The sequence below is a fragment of the Oryctolagus cuniculus genome, chromosome 2 (genome assembly GCF_964237555.1).
Source record: "Oryctolagus cuniculus chromosome 2, mOryCun1.1, whole genome shotgun sequence".
Lineage (NCBI taxonomy): Eukaryota > Metazoa > Chordata > Mammalia > Lagomorpha > Leporidae > Oryctolagus > Oryctolagus cuniculus.
The window spans coordinates 113,742,600-113,769,301 of NC_091433.1; the positions used below are offsets into that span (position 1 = coordinate 113,742,600).

General features: G+C 49.8%; 1 long non-coding RNA gene across 1 annotated transcript; it reads right to left on the bottom strand.

Annotated features, from left to right (window-relative positions):
• Positions 1-225: 225 nt before the first annotated feature.
• On the bottom strand, positions 226-5,217 carry LOC138848563 (uncharacterized). Its single transcript, XR_011386495.1, has 2 exons — positions 4,644-5,217; positions 226-3,737 (listed from the first exon to the last, which is right to left on the bottom strand). It is a non-coding gene; the product is annotated as an uncharacterized lncRNA (long non-coding RNA).
• Positions 5,218-26,702: the final 21,485 nt, after the last annotated feature.

The following is a 26,702-nucleotide window of genomic DNA, read 5'->3' on the forward strand; positions in this document are numbered from 1 at the left end:
TTTTTTTTACCCAACCTTATTGAGACACACTTTGCAGCCAGTAACAGGCACCCACTGTAAGTGTACAGTGTGATGAGTTGTGACAGATGTCTACACAAATGTGAGCATCAGCATCATCAAGTTAGAGAACGTTCCTATCACTCGCCCCTCAGATTCCACCTTGCCCCTTTGCAATTGATCTCTCCGCCCATGCTCTTTGTAGCCATCGTTTTGCCCTTTCTAGAATTTTGTATACATTTAATACATAGTGTGCATTTTGGTGTCTCTTTTGCTCAATATAATGTCTGTGAGATTCCTGTATTTTCCTTCAACTGCTGAGTAATATTTGTTGAATGGACATACCACGATTTTTTAATTTATTTTTTCTTTATTTGAAAGGCAGAGTTAGAGAGAGAGAGAGAGAGATGTATCTTCCATCCTTTGGTTCATTTCTGAAAGGGATACAACAGTTGGGGCTGGGCCAGGCTGAAGCCAGGAGCTTCTTCCATGTCTCCCATGTGGGTGCAGGGGCCCAAGCACCTGGGGGCCTTGCAGGGGCCATCTTCAGCTGCTTTCCCAAGTGCATCAGCAGGGAGCTGGATCTGAAGTGGAATAGCCAGATCTTGAACTGGCACCCATATGTGATGCTAGTGTCGCAGGCAGAGGCTTAACTCCCTATGCCACAACGCTGGCCCCATCCCACAGTTTTTTAATGGCTCTCTTCCTTTTGATCTTGTGACAGATGGCTTTTTCATCCTGATAGCAGTACCCCTAGGAGCAACTGGAGGTCTTATATGAATGTACTGGACTTTTATCTCCCGCCTCTTCCTGCTAATCTGAGCTCCTTCTGTCCCCGTCTGTGCCTTGTCTTGCAAACACAGCCACTCTTTTGCTACTTGTTGAAGATTATTTTTAGAAGTCATCATTAGTCATATATAAAGCTGCATGAAGTCGTGCCAAATAAGAAAAAAACAGACAAAAGAATGTGTGCGGTCCTGACAGCCCACTCAATTAAGATTCTCAGCTGATGTTAGCAGCCGGCCGGCTCCTCACCACCTGCTTCTTTCACAGGCTCCGCCTTTTGCCAGAATGCACATTATACTTCGTCTTCTCTTACAGAGATACTCTGATATAGGCATAGATATGGTACATTTCTTATTTTCAAATGATCATTTTTTAAACTTTAAAAACATTCAAAAATAGCATAAGAATATGGTTGAAAAAAAATCAAACAGTACAGATGACAGTAACATGGAAAGAAGTCTTTGGCCCTGTGTCATGCCCGCTCCTTGGGGGCAGCCACTGTGAACAGGCTGCTGAACACCCCTCCTGGCACTGACAAAGTCCCAGACTCACGGTTGTGTCACCCAGGTAAAATCTGGCTTCCACCTTCTTGCCTTAGCACGGGGACAGGTCCAGGAGGAATCCAAAGCTGGCTTCCTTTTGAATGCATCTAGGTCACTTCTAGGTTCTTATTGGAAGTCTTGTGAGGAGAGCAGTGCAGAGCACATGGCCACTGTCTCAGTCAGAGTTCTTGGCTGTGAGCCAAGACTGACGCTTACAGGATCTCTGGGGAGCTCCCAGCTAGGGGGCTCTGCAGGCAAGACCCCCCACCCCGAATAACCAGGCTGCAGAGTTGCTCTGGTTAAAATATGATGACTGTAGCTGCGGCTCACAACTCTTGGGTGCTTGCTGGGGCCCCCATCACACCCAGAGGCTGCATGTGCTGCCCCCTGCCCCCATCAATGAGCGGGCTTCACAGAGTGGGCTTCACGTCACTCCTTCCGGAGCCCAACACCAAGGGAGGGTCTCCGATGGGCGGGGCCCTGTGTGCAAGCACACCCTCCAAAGGGAGGACTGGGAACAGCAGTCTTCCATTGGGGAAGAAAATCTGCCTCCTAAAAAGAGCACCCCTTGATGTAGACAGGAGTTCAGATGCTAACTGGTGCACAAGAACGCAAGTTGCCTTCTACAATGCCACCCTGCAGAACCCCTTAAAAACGCCATCCCTCATCTGCCACCGAGTCTCTTTGTCCTATGTTCCCTGTCTCCTTGACTCTCGGTCTTGCTCACTCCTCTTCTTCTGCAGCCTTGTGAGCTCCCTGCTTTGCGAGGAGTGGTGGGGAAGCTCCAGATGCTTATGCTTTCGTAGCTTTGTCCCTGCCACCCACCCACGTGCGAGGGACTGAAATATGTGTATGGCTTATACACAAGCAACGTGCCGTCCTCTGCGCAGCATTGCATCCTTGCTTTGAGCATCATGGATTGCAGATAATTCTGCTTTCCTACCAACAGAGCCCAGCTGTCGTCTGGAGGGTGCAGGGACCATGATCTCCTTGCGTCTCCTGGAGGACATTAGGCTGTGGTCAGTCTTTAGAAAGTCAAACAGCGCTGCATCCTTGAGCATGTAATTTTCTTTTCTTTCTTTCTCTTTCTTTTTTTTTTAAAGATTTATTTATTTATTTGAAAGAGTTACACACAGAGAGAAAGAGAGGCAGGGAGAGAGATCTTCCATCCGCTGGTTCACTCCCCAAATGGCCACTACAGCCAGGGCTGAGCCAGGTGAAGCCAGGAGCCAGGAGCTTCTTGTGGGTCTCCCACGTGGGTGCAGGGGCCCAAGGACTTGGGTCATCTTCCACTGCTATCCCAGGCCATAGCAGAGAGCTGGATTGGAAGTGGAACAGCCGGGACTCGAACTTGCGCCCATATGGGATGCTGGCACTGCAGGCAGCAGTTTTACCCGCTATGCCACAGCACTGGCCCTGAGCATGTAATTTTCAAAAGATGCATTTAGTTATTTGAAAGTCAGAGTTACAAACAGAGAGAGGTCTTCCATTCACTAGTTCACTCCCCAAGTGGTTGCAACAGCCAAGGTTGGGCTCAGCCAGGAGCCAGGAGCTTCCTCCAGGCCTCCCACATAGGTGGCAGGGATTCAAACACTTGGACCATCCTCCTCTGCCTTCCCAGGTACATTAGCAGGGACTGGATTGGAAGTGGAGCAGCCGGGACACGAACCAGAGTCCATATGGTATGCCGGCATTGCAGGCGGCAGCTTCACCTGCTGTGCCACAGCATCGGCCCCTGAACATGTATATTATCTCCCTGTGTAAGGAGGGACATTGCTTTGCCCAGCAGAAGAATTCTAGCTCCTTAATCCCCTGGGTGTGAAGCTACAGAGGGCTCTTCCAGCTAAGTCTCCATATGCCTTGTGGGTGGATGTAGCAACCCGAGTGAGACTTGGCAGGAAGTCTGCAGTGAGAAATGTCACAACCCAAACAGTAACTCCGCACACTGAGCTTCGCATGTCTTGCTCCACTGTGACTAACTGCCATTACCCGGAGCTGCAAGACTTGGTGAGAGCCCCAGAAATGGCTAAAGTGGAACTGCTTGGAATTTGCTTGGCAATTTGGCACTATATCTTTTTGACATTTTTAAAAGCCACTGAGCAAATAAAATCTTCCTTTTTAAGGGTGTATTTGGAGGTTGGTCCTTCTACTGTTGGACTAAAGACTTCTTTCCTGTCATCTGGTCTTCCAGCATTTGCTCCTTCTGGCTGAAGCAGCCCCTTCTCCTTCCGGGGAGTTGTCAGTCCAAGGTCAGGTGCCTTGTTGGGAGAAGCACCTGCCACCAGCCAGGTTGTGAGGGCGCGTGACTCCGTCTGGGCCGGCTGGACTTGGGACTCTGTCCTACACCCTGGCCACTGCGTGGAGTGAGGCTGGAACTAGAGGAAACCGGCTGGCACTGGCTCAGTCTAGTTACTGCAGAGTGGAGAATCAGAGGTCATGTTGTTGGAAACCAGCTAGCCTGAACTTGACCTCTGGCTTCTGCAATGAGGGAGGCAGCAATGTAACCGCAGAAGCCTCTCCCCAGCCCTCAGGGCTGGAGCTGCTGCTCTCTGGGTCAGCATGGGCTACATCCACCTCTGCTTCCCCTCAGCCCCTCCACTCTCCCATTCTCCCCCTCTCAGTGGAAGCCCCCTTGACCCATCCCACCTCCCCCACCTGCAAGCTGCCAAGGCTTGGCATCTGGCCTGCCCGAAGCCACCTGTGCTCTCCCTGCAAAGCCCCAGGCTCTTTACGTGGCAATCATGTAGTCCTGAGTGCTGGGGTCAGTTTCTCCCCAGTCCTGTGACTTGGGGCACGTCGCAGGACCCCGTAGTGGTACAGTGGTGTGGGGCAGTGAATGGACTTTTCTGAGAAGCAGAAGCTAGAAGGAGATTGAGTCAATAGGAAAGAGGGCAGAGGTGCCAAGGAAGGAAGTGAGGGCGTGAACGCGGCCCAGGGCTCAGCCCGTGAGCACCCAGTTTCTGGGGTTTGAAGGTCCCAAGTTCTACTTAGCATGACCTCTTATGAATTAATTAATTCATAATTTTCATTTGAGATTTGGTGAGAGGGCTCCTATCCACTAGTTCACTTCCATGAATTAATAGAGGATCTTTGAATTTTTTTCGAGATAATGAAAATATTTCAATTGTAAAGTCATTAAAATCCAGACATCTCAATTTGCGTCTCATTACAAGCCAGCAAAGAGCAAGCACTAGAAACTCCAACCCGGTGTTCTAAGAAAAACAAAATCGGGAAATCTGGATTTGGGATCCAGCTCTGCACTCACTACCAAGCAACCTTAAACAGGGCGTTCGATCGTTCTGGGGTCAGCTTTCTTACCCACAATAGGCGGTGACAGTTGCCCGTGTTCTTTGTCTGACGAGCACTTGCGGTGGGAAGTCTGAGGGCTTGGAGCAGCCTCGGATGCAGGCGGAGGTTCATCGTTGCTACGAGTTTTCTCCTGGCATGAAATCCAGGTGTCCTGCCGTCCTGTCCACCGCTCCTCTGCCTGGTCCCGGGCTGTGTCTGCGGGGAGAAGGGTGGCGGCGCAGCTGTTGTGCGCAGGCGTCTTCTTACCGGGGCAAGCCCGTGACGACCTGGTGGTAAAATCAGTAGTAGGTAAATAGGTAAAACGAGCTGGCCTCAGGCAGGCGCTGAGTGACCTCCGGAGGACCCGTGTGACCACAGATGAACTGCGTAGCGGGAAATCTGGCCGGCTGCCTTCGGAAGTCCCCTAGGTTTCTGATCAGCCCCACGCAGTGCCCTCCCTCAACTCTGACTCCTACCAGATCCAGCAGCTGCCCAGGCAGCCAGCTGGCTTTGTGCATCCAGAATATTCCAAACCAAATAGCGTCCCAGCTCTGGAATGCCCTTAGGGCTTCCAACAGATCCCGAGCTGTTACCTGCTCGCTGCCTGCCTCGCCAGGGACCCGGGTGCTCTGGGCTGGCTCGGGACTGTGTGGCTGGGCTGGTCCTTTGTGCGTTTCCCCATTCCCCTGGAAAGCCTACACTGACAGCACAGTTATCTAACAAGGGGGCCAATGCCTGCAAAGAACTCGTCCCTGCCCATAGGGAGTTTGTAATCTCTTGACAATTTTCATGAAAGATAAAAATGAGACATCTTACTGAAATCAAGAGTATCATTTTAAAATTTCAAAACATTTTTAGTAAAAACTAATATGAGAGTATGGGGTATGCATTTTGGCACTTGATTAAGTCACTGCTTGGTATGTCTGCAACCGTATCAGAGTCCCTGGTGTGAGGCCCGGATCAGCTCCAAGTCCAGCTTCCTACCAATGCTCACCCCGGGAGCAACAGCTGATGGCTCAAGTAATTGGTCCCTGCAGCCCAGGTAGGGTTACAGGCTCCTGGCTTTGGCCTGACCCAGCTCCTGTTGCATTTGTGAGTGAATGAGCAGATCTCTCCTCTCTGAGGATAAGTGCACAGAAAACTGGGGCTTGCATTGTGGTACAGTAGGTTAAACTGCTGTTTACAACACTGGTGTCCCATCTGAGTACAGGTTCAAGTCCTGGCTGCTCCACCTCTGATCCAACTCAATGCTAATGGCCTGGGAACGCAGTAGTAGATGGCCCAAGTTCTTGGGCTCCTGCCACCCTTGTGGGAGACCTGGATGAAGTTCCTGGCTCCTGGCTTTGGCCTAGCACAGCCCTTACCATTGTGGTCATTTAGGGAGTAAAGCAACAGACAGAAGATCTCTCTCTCTCTCTCTCTCTCTCTCTCTAACTCTGCCTTTCAAGTAAATAAATAAATCTCAAAAAATATGAAATTTAAAAATAAATTAATTTTGGTGTGAAAATGTTTGAAATAAGTTCATAATTTTTTTTCATAATATGTATGCATTTTCATGAACTTTTTGAGGACTCCTTGTTTGTGTGTGTTTCAAAAGAAGGGAATCAGGGCTGGCACTGTGGCACGGTGGGTTAAACCTCCACCTGCAGTGCCGGCATCCCACATGGGTGCTGGTTTGAGTCCCAGCTGCTCAGCTTCCGATCCAGCTCTCTGCTATGGCCTGGGAAAGCAGTAGAAGATGGCCCAAGTGTTTGGGCCCCTGCACCCACATGGGAGACCCGGAAGAAGCTCCTGGATCCTGGCTTCAGCCTGGCCCAGCCCCGGGCTGTTGCGGCCATTTAGGAAGTGAACCAGTGAATGAAATATGTCTTTCTCTCCCCTCTCTCTCTTTGTAACTCTGAGTTTCAAATAAATAAATTTTTAAAAATATTTTTAAAAAAGGGCATGGAATCTACAGTTACACATCTGTTTCTGTAGAAGTGGCATTCATAGCTGTAGGATGGAAAGAACTCAAATATCTGTCAACAGATGAAAGGATTTAAAAAATGAGGTATTTCCATACAATGGAATATTATTCACCCACAAAAAGGAGTAAAATCTGATGTGCACTCTACACGATAAATCTTGAAAAATTATGCTACGGAAATCAAGCAGACGTGGAAGGACAAATACTCTGTGATTCTACTCAGCTGAGGTGCGTAGGCAAATCCATAGAGGAAGAAACAGAACAGATGAGGGAAGGGGATGAGGAGGTGGTGTTTGCTAGGTACAGAGTTTTGGTTAGGGAAGACAAATCTTTTTTTTTTTTTTTTTTTTGACAGGCAGAGTTAGACGGTGAGAGAGAGAGACAAAGAGAAACGTCTTCCTTCCGTTGGTTCACCCCCCAAATGGCTGCTATGGCCGGCGTGTTGTGCTGGTCTGAAGGCAGGAGCCAGGTGCTTCTCCTGGACTCCCATGCGGGTGCAGGGCCCAAGCACTTGGGCCATCCTCCACTGCGGGAAGACAAATTTTTTTAAAGAGATTTATTTTTTATTTATTTGAAAGGCAGAGTTTTACACATACACACACAGGGAGAGACACAGAGAAAGGTCTTCCATGTGCTGATTCACTCCCCAAATGGCCACAGAGCCTGGGCTGGACCAGGTGGAAGCCAGGAGCCAGGAACTTCTTCTGGGTCTCCCACATGGGTGTAGGGGCCCAAGAACTTGGGCCATCTTATGCTGCTTTCCCAGGCACATTAACAGGGAGCTGGTTGGAAGTGGAGCAGTCGGGACTTGAACCGGTGCCTATATGGGAATCCAGCACTGCAGGTGGAGACTTAACCAGTTACACCACAGAGCTGGCCCAGGGAAGACAAATTATTATGGAGATGGATGGTGGTGATGGTTGCACAATGATGTGAATGTGCTTAATGCCACAGAACTGTGAAGAATGATCAAAGTGCCGCATTTTATGTTGTATATATTTTACTACAATCAAAAGCAAGCAAAGAAGTGACACACATGATTTATTCAATAAAGCATGGATTTTCCAATTGTTCTTCCACAGGCTTTTCTCTGGTCTCACTTTTAGAGTTACCCATTGATAGCAGGTGTCAGTGGATCCTTCGAGATACCATCTGTAAGACCTTGTCCTTCGTGGGGAGCAACTCGGACTAGACTAAGTTACTGGAATTAAGACTTATTCTATGCATCTGCTCTCCCACAATATGGCGCTGGGAGAGGAGAAAACAGCTTCTACCCAGCTGCCTCTCACCAACTTGACAAACTGTAGGACCTGCTCCTGATTGGAGGAGAGCAGCGCGCTCGGCGTGTGGGCAGCCGAGTTGGGATTGGTGGAAGAGGACTATAAAGGAGGAGAGAGACAACATGCAGCAGGAACATCTAAGGGGAACATCTATCTGAAGGAACACCTGTGCAGCCCCCGAGAGAGCCGGCCAGCGGTATGCCGCTCCCCCGCGGAAGTGGGGAAAGTGGCTAGGGGGAACCGCCCTTCCACGGAGGTGGAAGGGTCGGTAGCCAACCCGGGAAGAACCAGCAGCAAACCCGGGGAGGGCCGAGCAGACGAAAGAACAGCGCAGGGTCCTGTGTCGTTCCTCCACGAAGAGGGGGAGCGACATAATGGTGCCGTGACTCGGATATGAAGCCTAGGCAGGGCTTAGTGTCGTTCCTCCACGAAGAGGGGGAGCGACAGTCCTTTATCATAGCTTATCCCTTAAAATTTTACTTGACAGGCAGAGTGACAGAGAGAGGCAGAGACACATAGAGAGAGATCTCCATTAACTGCCTCACTCCCCAAATGGGCCAGGGCTAGGCCAGGCTGAAGCTGGCCAGGAGCCATCAGGGCCACCCATGTGGGTGTCAGGGTCCCAAGTGTTGGGCCATCCTCTGCTGCTTTCCATGGCTCATCAGCAGGGAACGGGATCGGAGGCAGAGTGGCCAGGATTGCAGCACTCCAGCACAGGTCATAGAGGTCACCGAGCAGTGGCTTAATGCGCTGTGTCCCATCCTAGGTAGTCTTTACACAAACAGAATCCTGCTGTTTACTGCACTGCAACTGGCTTTCCACTCACTAATACCACAGCGTCTTTGTACTTCAGTCCCGGCACACCTACGTTATTCTGCGGAGGTCTTTGTTTTGGGATGTTCTGTAATAAAACCAATTCTCTGTTGAGGAACATTTTGATAGCTTCTAGAAGCTTGCTCTATAAACTATGCCATATTAATGTCTTTATGTGCTGTGTTAATGATCTTCTACATGGCTGTGGGATTATATCTATTGGGCAAATTCCCAGCAAAGGGATTTCTGGATTAAAGGGCTTGTGTGTTACACATGTTGATGAATATTGCAAATTTGTACCAATTTGCATTCCTACCAAAGGCCTGCTCTTTCTTTCTGTCTTTTTGCTTGCTTTCTACCCAAAAGACAAGCCAAAATGCCACTTTTTCTATAGTGTGAAACAGGAATAAAAATAAAGAGTATATTGTTTCTCAGAGTTTGGTGATTTGGGTTTGGTATGTTTAGACTTAAATTACCTTGAAATGTTTGCATCTTATGCTTGCTTTTTGTCTTGTCAATACAAATTTAAAAATACATGTTTTTTTTTATTTTTTTTTTAATTTTTGACAGGCAGAGTGGACAGTGAGAGAGAGAGACAGAGAGAGAAAGGTCTTCCTTTTGCCGTTGGTTCACCCTCTAATGGCCCCGCTGCAGCCGGCGCACCGCGCTGATCCGATGGCAGGAGCCAGGATCCAGGTGCTTTTCCTGGTCTCCCATGGGGTGCAGGGCCCAAGCACCTGGGCCATCCTCCACTGCACTCCCTGGCCATAGCAGAGAGCTGGCCTGGAAGAGGGGCAACCGGGACAGAATCCGGCGCCCCGACCGGGACTAGAACCCGGTGTGCCGGCGCCGCAAGGTGGAAGATTAGCCTATTGAGCCACGGCGCCGGCCCTTAAAAATACATGTTTTAAATATGTTTTTAAATTGATACATAGCTGGGAGCAGTTTTGTGGCATAGCGGGTAAAGCACTGTGGTGCCAGCACCCCATGTGGGTGCTGGTTCGAGACCCAGCTGCTCTGCTTCTGATCCAGCTCCCTGCTAATGTGTCTGGGAAAACAGCATAAAGTGGTCCAAGTTCTTGGGCCCCTGCACCCACATGGGAGACCCAGAAGAAGTTCCTTGCTTTGGCCTGGCCCAGCCCTGGTAGCCATTTGGGGAGTGAGCCAGTGGATGAAAGACCTCTCTTTCTCTCTGTAACCCTGCATTTCAAATAAATAAAAATAAATCTTTTTAAAAAATTGATATGGGGGCTGGTGCTGCGGCTCAATAGGCTAATCCTCCGCCTGCGGCGATGGCACTCTGGGTTCTAGTCCCCGTCGGGGTGCCAGATTCTGTACCGGTTGCTCCTCTTCCAGTCCAGCTCTCTGCTGTGGCCAGGGAGTGCAGTGGAGGATGGCCCAAGTGCTTGGGCCCTGCACCCCATGGGAGACCAGGTGAAGCACCTGGCTCCTGGCTTCAGATCAGCGCCGTGCGGCCTTTCGGGGGGTGAACCAATGGAAAAGGAAGACCTTTCTCCCTTTCTCTCTGTCTCTCTCTCTCACTGTCCACTCTGCCTGTCAAAAAAAAAAAAAAAAAAATTGAAATTGATATGAGGCCAGTGCTGTGGCATAATAGGTAAACCCACCGCCTGCAGTGCTGACATCCCATATGGATGGCAGTTCAAGTCCTGGCTGCTCCACTTCCAATCCAGATCTCTGCTATGGCCTGGGAAAGCAGCAGAAGATGGCCCAAGTCCTTGGGTCCCTGCACCCACGTGGGAGACCTGGAATGAAGCTCCTGGCTCCTGGCTTCGGATTGGTGCAGCTCTGGCCATTGCAGCCATATGGGGGAGTGAACCAGTGAGTAAAAGACCTCTCTCTCTCTCTGCTTCTCTTTGTGTAACTCTTTAAAATAAATAAATAAATCTTTTAAAAATTGATACATAGTAATTATAGATGTTTGCGGGGTACAGGGGGGCATTTCAATGCATGTATACAATCAGGTCAAGGTGATTGGTATATCTGTCATCAGATATCATTTCTTTGGGGTGAGAAGGTCCAAATTCTCTTCACCAGCTGTTTTGAAAAATTCAATTAATTGTTGCCATCTGGGTCTCCCATGTGGGTAGCAGGGGCTAAAGCACTTGGGCCATCTTACGCTGTTTTCTCAGGCACGTTAAAGGGGACTGGATCAGAATTGTGGCAACCAGGACTTGAACTGGCTCTCTGATATGGGATGCTGGTGTTGCAGGTGGCAGCTTAAACTACTGCAAAACACCTGCCTCTATTTCTGTTTTTGAAAATATTTCATCTATCTATTTATCTATCTATCTATCTATCTATCTATCTATCTATCTATCTATCTATATAAGAGTCTCTCTCTCTCTCTCTCTCTCTCTCACACACACACACAGGAGAGAGAGAGAGAGAGAGAGAGAGAGAGAGAGAGAGAGAGAGAGAGAGAGAGAGAATTTTTATCTGCCCTTTCAGTTCCCAAATATCCACAGTGGCTAGGGCTGAAGCTGAGCTAGAAACTCAACCCAGATCTCCCATGTGGGTGTCAGGAACCCAATTACTTGAGTCAGGGTTATTGCCTCCCAGGGTTTGCATTAGCCAGAAGCTGAGTCAGGCACTCATATGATGTGTAGACATATGAACCACTGGCCCACTGCCCACTGCCCTCGTACATCTTTTATTCCAAGGAATGACTAGGGCACTCAGGAGATAATTTTGATTTTGATTGTAATAACATTTTCTTTGTATTTCCCTCTAGTTTTATTTTATTTTTAAATGTAGAAGTACAGTTATACTGCATTTTAAAGATATATTTATTTATTTGAAAGTCAGAGTTACACGGGGGGGGGGGGGGGGAGTCCTCCATCCGATGGTTCACTCCCCAATTGGCTGCAAGGGCCAGAGCTGCACCGATCTGAAACCAGGAGCCTCTTCCAGGTCTCCCATGCAGGTGCAGGGGCCCAAGCACTTGGGCCATCTTCCACTGCTTTCCCAGGCTGTAGCAGAGAGCTGGGTCAGAAGTGGAGCAGCCGGGACTCAACCATATGGGATGGCAGCACTGCAAGCGTTGGCTTTACCCACTACGCCACAGCGCCGATCCTATAGTTTTATTATTTTTAAATTAAAATATTTATCTTCATTTTATTTTATTTGAAAGGTGGACAGATATAAAGAGATCTTCCATCTCTTGGTTCCCTCCCCAAATGCCTGCAACATCCAGGAACCCAGAACTCCATCTGGGTCTCCCAAATGGGAGGAAACGACCCAATCACTTGAGCCAAATTGGGTGAGCACTAGCAGGCAGCTGGATCTGAAGCAGAGGAGCCGTGACTGGACCTAGCACTTGCATATGGGATGTGGGCATCCCGAGCGTCGCTGTAACACCTGTGCCAGGCACCCACCCACCCTCCGCTGTAGTCTGAAGGGTAAGTTCTTGCGTTTGTGGTGCATTTACGTGGCTCATAATTTAGATAGGAGCAAGGGTGCTGTGAGAAGTTTTTCTTTCTCTTACTGCCCACCTCTAGTTCCTAGCTCATTCTCTGTCGTCTGAAGCCCCGTTTTTAGTTTCTAATGTTTTTTCCAGAGTTTCTCTATGAAACACAAGCGAACACAGCAACAGATTTTTGCCTCCTCCTTTGTTTAAACAGGATGTAGCACACTATTTGTTCAGCAAGTGTTTTTTCTTGGTTATTGGCACACCTCAGATCTTTCCTTATTAGTAGGTGGAGAGCTTCTCATTCCGTTTCTTTTTTTTTTTAAATGAGGGATGATTGACATGCAAAACAGGTGCATGTATTGGATGAAAGCATCCTGATCACTTTTTTTTTTTTTTTTTTTTGACAGGCAGAGTGGACAGTGAGAGAGAGAGAGACAGAGAGAAAGGTCTTCCTTTTGCCGTTGGTTCACCCTCCAATGGCCGCCGCGGCCGGCGCGCTGCAGCCAGTGCACCGCGCTGATCCAATGGCAGGAGCCAGGTACTTCTCCTGGTCTCCCATGGGGTGCAGGACCCAAGCACTTGGGCCATCCTCCACTGCACTCCTGGGCCACAGCAGAGAGCTGGCCTGGAAGAGGGGCAACCAGGACAGAATCCGGCGCCCCGACCGGGACTAGAACCCGGTGTGCCGGCGCCGCAAGGTGGAGGATTAGCCTAGTGAGCCGCGGGGCCGGCCCCTGATCACTTTGAAGGTAAGTGTACACCCATGGAATTGTCACCGTAATAATCCCATAAACTTACCCACGACTTGTAAAAGTTTCTTCCCTCCCTCTTTTCTTTTGTGATATGGATGTTAAACATCAGATTTATTCTCTTAAAACCTCAGGCATGCAGTGCAGTGCAGGATTGCTGTGGCACTGTGCCATCCTTAGGTACGAGGAGCGAGTCTTCTCGCGTTGCTGGAACTGTGCACCCTTTGAGAAAAACTGCTCAGTTCTCCCTCCCCAGCCGCAGCAGGCTCCTCGCTCTTCTTTATGGTCACGTGTGTGTGTATGAGGTCTTTCATTTGAACAGGTCTTATTTTCTTTTGTTTAATAATTTTAAAAAAGAGTTGTTTATTTATTTGAAAGGCAGAGTTACAGAGGCAGAGGGAGAAAAAGAGAGAGAGAGAGAGAGAGAGTCTTTCATCCACTGATTCACTCTCCAAATGGCCACAATGGCCAGATCTCAGCTAATCTGAAGCCAAGAGCCAGGAGCTTCTGCCAAGTCTCCCACGCAGGTGCAGGGGCCCAAGGACTTGGGCCAATTTCCACTGCTTTCCCAGGCCATGATAAAAAGTGGGATTGGAAGTGGAGCAGCCAGGACTCGAACTGCTGCTCATATGGGATGCCAGCACTGCAGGCAGCAGCTTTACCCACTATGCGCCAGCCCCTCTTTAATAATTTTTTTAAAGATTTATTTATTTTATTGGAAAGATTTACAGAGAGACAGAGGGAGAGAGAGAGAGAGAGAGAGAGAGAGAGAGAGATCTTCCATCTACTGGTTTACTCCCTAAGTGGCTGCAACGACCAGGGCTGGGCCAAGCTGAAGCCAGGAGCCAGGAGCCACTTCTGGGTCTCCCACATAGGTGCAGGGGCCCAAGGACTTGGGCCATCTTCCACTGCACTCCCGGGCCACAGCAGAGAGCTGGACTGGAAGAGGAACAACCGGGACAGAATCTGGCACCCCAACCGGGACTAGAACCCAGAATGCCAGCGCCACAGGTGGAGGATTAGCCTAGTGAGCCGCGGTGCTGGCCAGGTCATACTTTTCTGGGATGATTTATACTCACACCACTTATTTTTACTATTATAAGCAATGTCACAGTGAGCAGCTTTGTCCACGCGATCACGTGGATTTGAGTGCCTCAATCTGAAACGTGAAAGGATTTATCTTGATGTTGATAGATGATGCCACATTGCTTTCTAGAATGGGCTGTGCCAATTTACGCTGTGACAAAGAACGTGTGAAAGTTCCTCTTTACAGATTCACAGGCACAGTGTGGTACCAAATAGTTGTTTTTTTTCCTACCTGATAGGTGAAAACTGCTGTCTAAAATTTTAAAAAACATTTGTTTATTTGAAAGGCAGAGTTACAGAGGGGCAGAGAGAGAGAGAGAGAGAGAGAGAGAGAAAGGCCTTCTAGTCACTGGTTTACTCCCTAAATGACTGCAACGGGCTGACCTAGGCTGTTCCGAAGCCAGGAGCCAGGAGCCAGGAGCTTCTTCTGGGTCTCCCATGCGGGTGCAGGGTCCCAAGGACTTGGGCCATCCTCCACTGCTTCCCAGGCCATAGCAGAGAGCTGAATCAGAAGTGGAGCAGTCCGGACTAGAACCGGCGCCCATATGGGATGCCGGCACTGCAGGCGGCAGCTTTACCCACTATGCCACAGTGCCGGCCCCTGTCTATAGTTTTAATTTGTAATTCTCATATAAGTGAGTTTAATGATCTATATACACATCCATACACATTTGTGGTTTTTTCTTTGAATTATTTATTTATTTAGTTTCCTTCTTGACTTATTGATCTTCTTTTAGAAGCTCTTTATACATGGGGGAAAGTGATCCTTTGTCTAGAATGAGTTGTGAGCCTCTCTCTCCATAGTTTGTTACATGCCTTTTGGCTTTATTTACTGTGCATGTCATCATTGCTTTTTGATTATCAATACTTTTAAAATTCTTTTACACTTTGAAATAATTTCAGAATTAAACAAGAGTTACAAAGAGACGCTCATGCCCTTCTCCCAGCTGTTCCCAATGTCCTTCATGATTGGAATCAGAAAACTGGGACCGGTGTTGTAGCACAGTGGGCTAAGCCACCACCTGCAACACTGGCATCTCATGTTGGTGCTGGTTCGAGTCCCGGCTGCTCCACTTCTGATCCAGCTCCCTGCTAATGAACCAGGGGAAGCAGTGGAAGGTGGTTGAAGTGCTTGTACCCCTGCCATCCACGTGGGAGACCAGGTTGGTGTTCCTGGCTCCTAGCTTTGGCCTGGCCCAGCCCTGGTCACTGCAGTCATTTGGGGAGTGAACCAGTGGATGGAAGATCGATCTCTCTCTCTCTCTCTCTCTCTAACTCTGCCTTTTTGAATAAATAAATCTTTTTAAAAAATCAGAAAACTTACAAACTTACATTGACTCTGTATCGTTAATTGTTCTTTATACTTGCATTTTCGCTAGCTTGTCACATGGTGTTCTTTCTTTGTGCTGGGATCCCAGTTTGCATTTGTTGAATCTTCTTCTTTTTAAAAAAAGATTTATTCTATTTATTTGAAAGGTAGAGTTACAGAGAGGCAGAAGGAAAGAGAGAGAGGTCTTCCATCTGCTGGTTCACTCTCCAAATGGCCACAACGGCTGGAGCTGCGCCAATCTGAAGCCAAGAGCCAGGAGTGTCTTCCGGGTCTCCCATGCAGTTGCAGGAGCCCAAGGACTTGGGCCATCCTCTGCTGCTTTCCCAGGCCATAGCAGAGAGCTGGATCGGAAGTGCAACAGCCAGGACTCGAACTGGCGCCCATATGGGATGCCAGCACTGCAGGTGATGGCTTTACCCTCTTCACCACAGCGCCGGCCCCTCTTCATTTTTTAAATCTTCTTAAACATGTTCCATCTGTGATAGTTTCATAACCTCTCCAACAATTTTTAAACGGTCAGGAATTTTGTAGATTGTTCCCCATTTGAGTCTGGTGTTTTTTTCATGATTAGATTAAGGTTAAGGATTTGGGGGAAATGGCACAGAAGGAATGGGCCTTGCTCAGTGCATGTTGTCGGCTCAGATCACCTCCTGCCAACAGCGTCTGCCTGGCTTCTCCCCTGTAGACTTGCTATTGTCTCCCTCGTAACTAAGAGTACTTCATGGGAGATACTTGAGGCTTAACGAAATGCCCTGTTTTTCCTTAAACTTTCACTCACGGCTTTCAGCATTCATTTGTGGATTTTGCTACATAAGCCAGGGCCAGCTACGTAAGTTGTGGAGTCCAGTGTAAAATGAAAATACCAAGACCCCTTTTCCAAAAATTATTATGAATTTCAGGATGGTAGCAGGTGAGCGTTACCCAAGTGTGAGGCTTTCATCATTACTGTGAAGTTGTCTATGATCATCTGTCAATCATCTAATTATCTATCATCATCATGATCAGTCTATAGAAAGGAGTTCACACTGATAATTCCAATGCCAGTCCAAGGGCACTGGATTAATTCTAGGATTCCCCTCTTGCTTACTTGTAACTTTTCCACCTGAGTCCTTACCTTTTAAACAATTTTATTTTTCTGGAAAATTTCAAGTATACACAAACACATACGGAGAATAGTTCTCTAGTTCACTACTCCAACAATTAATATTTTGCCAATGTGAGTATTATTACATCTATCACTTAGAGTATTTTTAGAATATTTTAAAGTGAGCCTCAACACTTTACATCATTTTACCCAGACATGTTTCAAATATCATTGTTTTTTAAAAAATAAAAAAACTTTATTTTCAAGATTGATTTATTTATTTGAATGGTAGAGTTACAGAGAAACAGAAGGAGAGACAGAGAAATTCTCCATCCGTAGTTCATTTCCCAAATGGCTGCAGCAGTCGGGACTGAGCCAGGCTGAAGCCAGGAGCCAGGAGCTTCCTCCAGGTCTCCCTCCCATGCAGGGGCCTAAGCACTTGGGCCATTCCCCGCTGCTTTCCCAGGTGCATTAGCAGGGAGCTGGATCGGAAGTGGAGCAGCCCGGACCTGAGCCAGAGCCCGCGTGGGATGCTGGTATCTCAACACTGGCCCCCAGACTGATTTTTCAGAGCTGTTGTAGGTATACAGCGAAATTAAGCAGAAAGACAGAAGGTGCCTGCGCCCCTCTTTCTGCACATTTGTTAGGATGGCTGAGTCTGCCCTGACATTCGCGTTCCCCCAGAGGCCCTGGTTTATCTTAGGGCTCACTCTGGATTTTGGCCCGTGTGTAATGACAAACACCTGCCATTGTGGCGCCATAGGGAGAAACGACCCTGTGCTCTGCCTGTGCACCCCTCCCTCCCCGCTAACTCCTGGCAGACCCGGATCTTTTTACTGTATCCACAGTTTTGCCTTTTCCAAAATGTTGTGTGGTTGGAATCACATAGCATGGAGCCTTTCAGACTGGCTTCTCTCATTTAACAGAATGGTTTAAGGTTCCTCCCTGTCTGTCTGTCCTGGAACTCATTTCTTTTGTAGCGCTGAATAATATTTTACTACCTGGATATACTGCAGTTTGTATATCCATTCGTAGTTTCCTCTGGGCTCTGGCAATCAGGAATGAAATGGCTATAAACACCTGGGCATGTATTTGTGGGCTGAGGTTTTCATGTGATGTGATCAGGAAAGTTCTGGGTCAGAGAGCATCGGCCTGCCAGCCTGTGGGAGTGTGCTGTGAATATGCCACTTCCCCAGGGCCAGGGAGAGGAGGAGGCCTCTGAGGGTGTAAGCTTCCCTGGACAGTCCCTGCAGCCGTGTCCTGAGGCCGCAGGCCAGCCGCACCTCCAGTTCTGCAAGGACGTCCCACAGGCAGTGCCTTCGATCTTGAAACCCAAGGACTGGGGCTGGTGCTGTGGCGTGGTGGGTAAGGCCGCCGCCTGCAGTGCTGCCATCCCATATGGGTGCTGGTTAGAGTCCTGGCTGCTCCACTTCTGATCCAGCTCTCTGCTGGGAAAGCAGTGGAAGATGCTCCTGGCTCCTGGCTTCGGATCGGCACAGCTCCGGCCATTACGGCCATCTGGGGAGTGAATCAGTGGATGGAAGACCTCTCTCCCTCTCCCTTTCTCTCTCTGCCTCTGCCTCTCTGTAACTGCCTTTGAAGTAAATAAATAAATCTTAAAAAACAAACAACCAACCCAAGGACCACTATGAGCTCCAAGCTTCTTCAGACATAAACTTCGTTTGAGCTCCAAATTCCATGCCTTCTAGAGATCGGACATGCTCTCCGGGGTTCCATCATGCTCCTGGGTACTGTGTCCTCACCACTGACCTCCTAGTGGACAACCTCCGACTTCAGTGTCTGTGCCCTCTCCTGGCGTCCGAAAGGCAAGGGTCAGCCCTCAAGGGTGTGCAGGAGGCTGGCCTGAGGCTTGGAAGTGGAGTGGCGGGCTCTTGGCCTTGAGTGGCCGCATAGAGAACCTGTCTGCAGAATGCCCTATTTTGGGGGTCCTGCTGGACTGCGTCGTGTCTGTTCCTAGCTTCCTTTCTCTCTCTGCCTCCTCCCCTTCTTCCCCTCGCTGCCTCGCAGGAGCAAGATACCTGACTCACCTATCTTTTGATCGCGCCTTACTCAAAGGCACACACATGGCCAGCAGTGGAGGACACAGTGTGCACAGCTGGAGGAAGTGGCCTGGCCTGCCGCAACATGAACTTTGCTTCTGGGTTGTGACTGTGTGGATATCGGTGCTTCTTGAGTTTTCAGCGCTCCGGGACACTGCCTTCTCAGGCTGTAGGTATGGGAATCAGGGTGTGACCAGCAGGGGAGGAAGAGTGGAGATTGTGTGATCTGAGTTAAAAACCACGGGGCGATTTTTCAAATTTTTAATTAGAAAAATTATTTTGGAAAAGGTGATGTAAATACAAGGAAAATAATCAAGCTATAAAAGAGCATCCAGTGAAATAAATAATAAAGTATACAGTGAAATAAAACAGAAGCCTTTCCTCCCCACCACTCCTCCTTTAGGTCTCCTTCCTAGAATAGCCGCTGTCACACTAGTGATCTTTCGGGTAATATTTTATGCACACATGAGCACAAATGTATTCTCCCCATTTAAAAATAAATGGTTGCCTGATATACATATGGTTTTATTTTTGCCTTTTAAAAATTTAACAATACTGTGTATCTTCAATATTAAAAATTTATTTATTGGAAAAGGAGGAGAGAGAGAGAGAGAGAGAGAGAGAGGGGAAGCATCTATCCCTTCCCACATGGCTGGGGCTAGGCCAAGGCAAAGCTGGGAGCTGGGAAGTCAGTCCAGGTCCCCTGTGTGGGTGGCAGGGGCCCGACTACTTGAGCCATCACTGCTGGACTTAGAAGTGGAGCTGAGACTCAAACCCAGGCACTTGATATGGGATGTGGGTGTCCCCATTGGCATCTTAACCATTGCTCCCAAAGCCTGCCCCATCTCCACTCTTCCAAATGTATGCCACACACACACACACACGTTTCTTTTTTCCCCTTTATTTGCACAAAAGGAAGACTTAGATGAGTCCCTTCATCAGCCACTGGAGAAGGCTCCTGTAGCAAGGAATTTTCTGGTGCGAGGAGGGATTCTGGTGGCCAAACCTTCCTGGCGTCTGGTTCCGTGGCAGGGCGGGATGAGGGGCACTAATGCGTTGTTTCTGACCACTCACAGCTGTGGTCGGCTGTCTTCTTGTTCCCAGTTACGATCTGTCCACTCTGTACCAGAAATCTCTTCCCCTCTGTGACCTGCAGCGCCTCCCTGTGGGAGCAGTGCGCTCCTGCCGCTCCCTGGCATCAGGCTCGGCCACAGGACATCCCTGCCGACATGAAGGGAGTGGGAGCGATGCAGGCCAGGTCCAAGTGCAGGTTTTGAGGGCCAGTGTGACTTCTGCTCTGTGTCTTTGCCCTTGGTCCTGAGAAAGGAGAATGGAGATAGGGGTTGGGCTGCTCCCTCATCTTGAGTCTCAGAATAAGAAGATGTAGACTACGAGATGGCTTCGTGGCACAGCAGGTTAGCTGTTGCTTGTGATGCTGACAATCCATATTGGAGCACTGGTTCAAGTCCAGGTGGATCCGCTTCAGATCCAGCTCCTTGCTAATGTGCCTGGGAAAGTAGCAGAGGATGGCCCAAGTCCTTGGGCCCCTGCACCCACATGGGAGACCTGGATGAAGCTCCTGGCTCCTGGCTTCAGCTTGGCCCAGGCTCAGCTATTATGGCCATCTAGGGAGTGAACTAGTGGATGAAAGATCTCTCTCTCTCTCTCTCTCTCTCTCTCTGTAACTTTCCCTTTCAAATAAATAAATAAAGTAATTCCTTTTTTAAGATTTTATTTATTTATTTGAAAGGTAGAGTTAGACATTGAGGGATAGAAACAGAAATGTCTTCCATCCTCTGGTTCACTCCCCAGATGTCTGCAATGGCTGGAGCTGGGCCGATACGAAGCCAGGAGCCAGGAGCTGGGCCATCTTCTGCTTTCCCAGGCCATAGTAGAGCTGGATTGCAAGTGGAGCAGCCGGGACTAGAACTAGTGGAGGATTAATGTACTGTGCCACCATGGCAGCCCCTGAAACAATTCTTTAAAAAAAATGAAACAAATGTGGAAGAAAATCATGATTGAGCCATGTCGTATGCATAACATGGGTAAGAAGCAAACCTTGTGGTTTGACTGCACGCAGTTTCAGAGAGCCATTTGGCAATGTGTGTAACAAGAGCCCTACATAGCTTTTACTTCTAGGAATCTCTAGCACAGGAGGATAATCAGAACTGTACAGGAAGGTGCAGCCTTGACTCATTGGAAACATTGGAGCCACCGCAAGGCAATCGTTAGGTGATTCTGTATGAGGGATATTATTAGGCCGTTCAAAATCAAGGTGCTGAATATTTAATGACTCGGGGGAGAGGCTTGTGTTTTAATGAGTGAGTAAAATTAACAGCACACAGAACTCCATACACAAGGTAGTCCTCACATATGGCACACATTTGGGATCATGCAGTTTGAAATTGGATGTTTCTTGGCTTATGTTATTTGAGCAAGCATTTTCCCTCCGTTGTCAAATGTGTAAATGTTTATGTATGAAAAGAAGCCTGGGAAGAAATAAGCAAAACAAGTGGTTGTCTCTAGGTAGCATTTTCTTTTCTGTGCATTCTCTATTTTCCAAACATTGTCATATGAATATGCACTACTTTTATAGTCAGAAGTAAGTTAAGTGCACTTTTAAAATAAGAATTATTCCGGTCACTTGTAGGGCTGTGTCTCTGCGCTGCGGCTGCCCAGGGCCCTTAACTGGGGCTCCTTGTCTAAGAATAAGCCTGCGTGTTTAATTAGGTCACTTGCCTGCCAAACCCACGACTCTGCACAAGGGCTGAGCTTGTGTTGCAGAACCCGAGGGGACGCACCTTGCAAGTGTATGCCTGCGTCCAGCCTGGGGTGAAACAGATGTTGGCGAACTGTCACCGCCGTGAGAGTCATCCTCACACCTCTTTGACCTATCTTTAAAATCTATTTTTAAATTCTGCTTGTACCCCAATTTTTGAAAGCCCCTCGTTATCTTTTTAATTGACGAGAGAATGAAGACTGGGGGAGTAGACATTTTGGGAGGATTCATTGAAGTTCTGCTGTGCCACGAGGCTGCTGTTCATGGTCTCCTGTGACCTTCCAGACCACAGAACCCTCAGGAGGGCGCGTGTTTGTAGACACTGAGTTTGCAGGGGAACTGGGGGAATCCGCAGGAGGAGACTCAGCCCGAGAAGAAAGGAGCCTGGCACAGCCAGGTGAACCCTGCGGCAAGGCCACAGGGGTAGAGGGGCACGCATGGCCCGTCCTGGTCCACACCCTCCATCCTCTGATTCACCAAAATCGCAGTCCGTGTTCTGTCCTCGTGAGGCGGGGCGGCAAGGCGCACATGCGCGCGCGTGAGCGCGTGTTCCAGCGTCCGCAGGGTTGGAGAGAGGCGGCGGCGATGGAGTTGGGGGGCAGAATTGGGGACGGTTAGGGGAACAGAGCCAGCGAGTGGGGGAGAGAGCACCATCCGTTTGCAGCTCTGGCTTTCCGTTTCAGTCTCACAGTCATCTATGTCATCTGTGAGCGACTTGATATCCTAGGAGCACCCTTCCTGCTCCTCCCAACTTGCACCAACCGGGCCTGGGGCTGCCTGCCACCCCCGCGACCGCTCCACATCTGAGCCTGACGGCCCATCGCCTGGGATGCTTTCAGACTGAAGTCTAACCCACAGACGGCAAAGTCCGTGCGTAGTACCAAGTACTACAGGCCCAGTACCAAGCCTGTGATTGTCCCAGGTCACGGCGGGTGGCAGCATTCACTTTTCCTCCGTGCCCATTCCGTTCTGGTGCTGATGGGCGGCTGGTTGTTGGCTGTTTGGGATGATTAGGGATGAAGCGTCTTCTGGGGGACACGTGCCCTCTCGTTTAGCCCCTTGGCCTCCCTTCAGCCTCTTGGCTAGGCCTGGGGAGCCGTGGTCCCGAGGCTGCCATATCTCTTGCTTGTCCCTTTGGCTGCTTCCCAGGTTCATTTATTTCTTGGTCAAGACTCCTGCCACAGAGCCTTTCAGGGGCTGCTCCCCCCGCCCAGCTGTCTGCTCCAGCCTGACGCCTGCACCCTCTCACTGCTGACGGCCCCCTGGCCAAGGTCAGCCGACACTTGCTGCTCCACACTGGGGACCGTCTGGGCCTTCCCTCACCCTGCCTTCCTGCGACGCTGTGTGCGCTCCGGGGACTCTGGGACAGCCCCTGGGTGACTTCCCTCCTGCTCCCCTCCTGCCTCTGTCCCTCCCACTGCTGGATCTTTGGCTGTCACTCATGCTGATGCGACGTCCCTCATCCTGCATCCCTGGACCCTCCAACAGAGAGGATTTTCCAGGCTAGTGCAGTGGCAGACCTCGACGACCCTGGCGTGAGGTTTCGCACTTCGTGGGGATGAATATTCATGTACGCCCGCAGGAATGCCAACGCACGTGATTAGGCGCTGCTGCCCCGACCCCAGCGCACACACCGTTGAAGCATGTGTCACCATCTTCTGCCCGGAAACTGCGGAATCCTGAAATGCACCCGGGCTCCGATGCATTCGGAGTCGGGATCCTGGACTCAGAAGCCCGAGCCTGCTCCAGTGTGCTGCTTGTCTTCCCATCAAACTCCCTCCTTCCTGCCGGTCTCTGGGTTGTGCCCTCCGACTCCTCTGTGTCCTGGCCCCTTCCTTCTCCGGAATTCCCCTGTGGAGTAACAAAGTGGCTTTCTGACCTCCCTGCCTCCACACTTCCTGTTCATTCGGCCTCTCCACTGCTCCTGCCTGGGGCTGCCGCACCAGTTTAGCAGTCCTGCCTTCTCCAGCTTTGCCAGGGCTTCTTCATACTTCCATCAAGGCAACTTTAAAAATCAGGTGAATCGCAGCCTCCTCTTCCAAACACTGCCAGGGGCGCGCGTTGTGGCGCTGCAGGCTAAGCCACTGCCGGGGATGCAGGCATATGGAGTTCTGGCTCCAGTCTTGGCTCCCCTGTTTCTTTTTAAAAATTTTTTATTTTTTTATTTTTTGACAGGCAGAGTGGACAGTGAGAGAGGGAGAGACAGAAAGGTCTTCCTTTTTGCCGTTGGTTCACCCTCCAATGGCCGCCGCAGCTGGCACGCTGCGGCCGGCGTACCGCGCTGATCTGATGGCAGGAGCCAGGTACTTATCCTGGTCTCCCATGTGGGTGCAGGACCCAAGCACCTGGGCCATCCTCCACTGCACTCCCTGGCCACAGCAGAGAGCTGGCCTGGAAGAGGGGCAACCGGGACAGGATCCGGCGCCCCGACCGGGACTAGAACCTGGTGTGCCGGGGCCGCAAAGCGGAGGATTAGCCTAGTGAGCCGCGGCGCCAGCCTCCCCTGTTTCTGATCCCAGCTTCCTGCTGCTGTGTTCCCTGGGGTTGGCAGATGATGGCCCAAGTCCTTGGGCCCCCGCCACTCATGTGGGAGATCCGGATGAAGTTGTGGGCCAGAACTGGCTGCTGCAGCCATTTTTGGAGTGAACCAGAAGATACAAGATCTCTCTCTTACTCTGCCATTCAAATCAATCAATCAATCAATCAATGAATCAATCAGTTTTTTAAGACACTGCCAGGATCCCCCACTATCTCAGGATCAAGATCAGGCTCCTGCTAGGATGTGGGAGCCTTTCTTGGTCTGGCTTTGCTCCCCTTGCCTGTTTCTCTGGCACTTTGGGTTGCTGTGTTGAGGGAGCTCCTGCTCACCTCTCTAGAGGGTGGGCATCGCCTTCCCCCCACCCTGCCCTCTCTCCTGACAGGTGATGCGCTCTGCCTTGGCCCTGGCAGGCAGCCCTGCCCTGTGCTGGTTACATGTGTCCACGTGTCAGCTTACCAGGGTGGTGCCTTCAGTACTGAGGGGCTCACCCCTAATGCCAGGCACCTGGCTCAGAGCAGGTGTCCATGAAATGCGAAACGAACAAATAAAAAGGTTTGCTTTACATTGAAAACAAATGTGGTGTGTTATCCATCATTTAACATTCTGTTGTTTTCATTTAGCATAAGCATTTGTTGACGTTTCTGTCATTTTATATGGCTTAATTTTTATGATCGGACCACATCAGAAAATTAGATAGTATAAATAAGAAATTAAGAATAACTTATTGTCCTAGTATAAGTACTGTTTACTTTGTATTTTCTATAGCCCTTTTTGTGCATGCATTTGAAAATATTTATTTATTTATTTGGAAGGGAGAGAGACACAGAGACAGAGAGAGGCTGAGAGGGAAAGATCTTCCATCTGCTGGTTAACCCCACCCCACCCCGTCCCCATGCCGCCACCACAGGGCCTGGCATCCTCCTCAAGGACAGGGTACCACCGCCCCTCCTGCCTGGGGATCCCTGGGCTAGCAGGGGAGCATAGGCTAGCACAGCTGCAGAGCTGCTGACCCCACTGGTTTCCTTTTAGGACCAAATGAGCCCTCATCTCCTGGGAGCCAATGTCACCTAAAAGAGGAGCCCCAAAGAGCTTGCACTGGTGACGCGTGGGGGAGTCCTTGGCCTTTCCCCTCTCCTGCCCCCGTGTGGGTGACATCTCTGTCCTCTGCTTCCTTCTCACCCATCCCTGAAGCTGCAGGTCCCCAAGGGTTCCAGGCTGAGCTCGAGGGTCAGTGGCTGACATGCTCTGCTCACTGCACAGTCACATGCTCTGACACACCCACACACATGCGTGTGCAGTCACACATGCTCTAACACACCTGCACACACATGCATGCACAGCCACGCATGCTCTAACACACTCACCCACACTTGTGTGTGCAGTTACACATGCTCTAACACACCCGCACACATGTGTGTGCAGTTACACATGCTCTAACACACCCGCACACACATGCATGCACAGCCACGTATGCTCTAACACACTCACCCACACATGTGTGTGCAGTTACACATGCTCTAACACACCCGCACACATGTGTGTGCAGTTACACATGCTCTAACACACCCGCACACATGTGTGTGCAGTTACACATGCTCTAACACACCCGCACACATGTGTGTGCACAGTCACAATGCTCTAACACACTCACTCACACATGCGTGCACAGTTACACATGCTCTAACACACCAACATGCACACATGTGTGTGCAGTCACACATGTTCTAACACACTCATGCACATGTGTGTACACAGTCACATGCTCTAACACACTCATGCACACGTGTGTACAGTCACAATGCTCTAACATACCCGCACACACATGCATACATAGCCACGCATGCTCTAACACACTCACCCACACATGTGTGCACAGTCACACATGCTCTAACACACTCACCCACACATGTGTGCACAGTCACATGCTCTAACACACACACGTGTGCACAGTCTCAATGCTCTAACACATGCGTGTGCACAGTCATACATTCTCTAACACACTCACACACATGTGTGTACATAGTCATGCATGCTCTAACACACCCACACATGTGTGCAGTCACACATGCTCTAACACATGCACATGTGTGCAGTCGCACATGCTCTTGCACACTCGCCCACGCACACCATGTATGTGCTCATGCACAGACACCCACCTGCATGCACCCACGCACACGTGCTCATTCCTGCCCACATACATCCACGTCTGCCCCTTACGAACACCACAGATATCTAGAAGCTGCCACTGTTTTTGATGGAAGGAGAGGCAGGTTCCTGGGTATTTCCTAACCTCTCACCTTGAATCTTTCATTCCTTAAGCCCCACCCACAGAGGGGGCCAGCCTTTGTTCTAGGTGGGACAGAATTGCATCTGGGACATAGTGCCCATGGCCTTGAGTCAGCCCCAGAGCCTTCCCAGCACGTGGGAAGCCCAGCTTCTGGACAGTCTGCTCCCCGTCCCTCCCGTCCACTCCAGAAATGCCCTGTGGCCATGTTGCTACATTCCGGGGAGAAGAAGCTGGAGTCAAGAAACTGGCTGAACTCCGCTGGCCACTGTCCCCAGGGAGGTCCTATTCTTAGCTGTCCCCTGAGCTCCATTGCCCCTTCCCGCCTCTCACACTGGGTTCCTGGCTAGCCACATGAAATACCTCTCTTCTCCCTAAGCTAATAAAACCCTGCATTTCCTCAAAGACCTTATCCAAGACTCTCCTCTGTACTTTCTGGTACATTGCTTGGGTCACTGCCTTAACCCTCCTCTGTGCCAGCTGCACCTGTGCTAGGGAGTCCCTGTTTAAGACAAAGATTCTGGTTGCCATGAATGGGTTTCTCCAGGCTGAGTGGCCCAGCAGGCCCCTCCAGGCCCAGGGCGCAGGTCCTGTGCTGTTAGCACTGCCCTAGATCAGCTGTGGTGATCTGGAACGCAGGGAGTGAGGGGTAAGGGGTGACAGCCATGCCCCACGCAGGGTCTCCACTC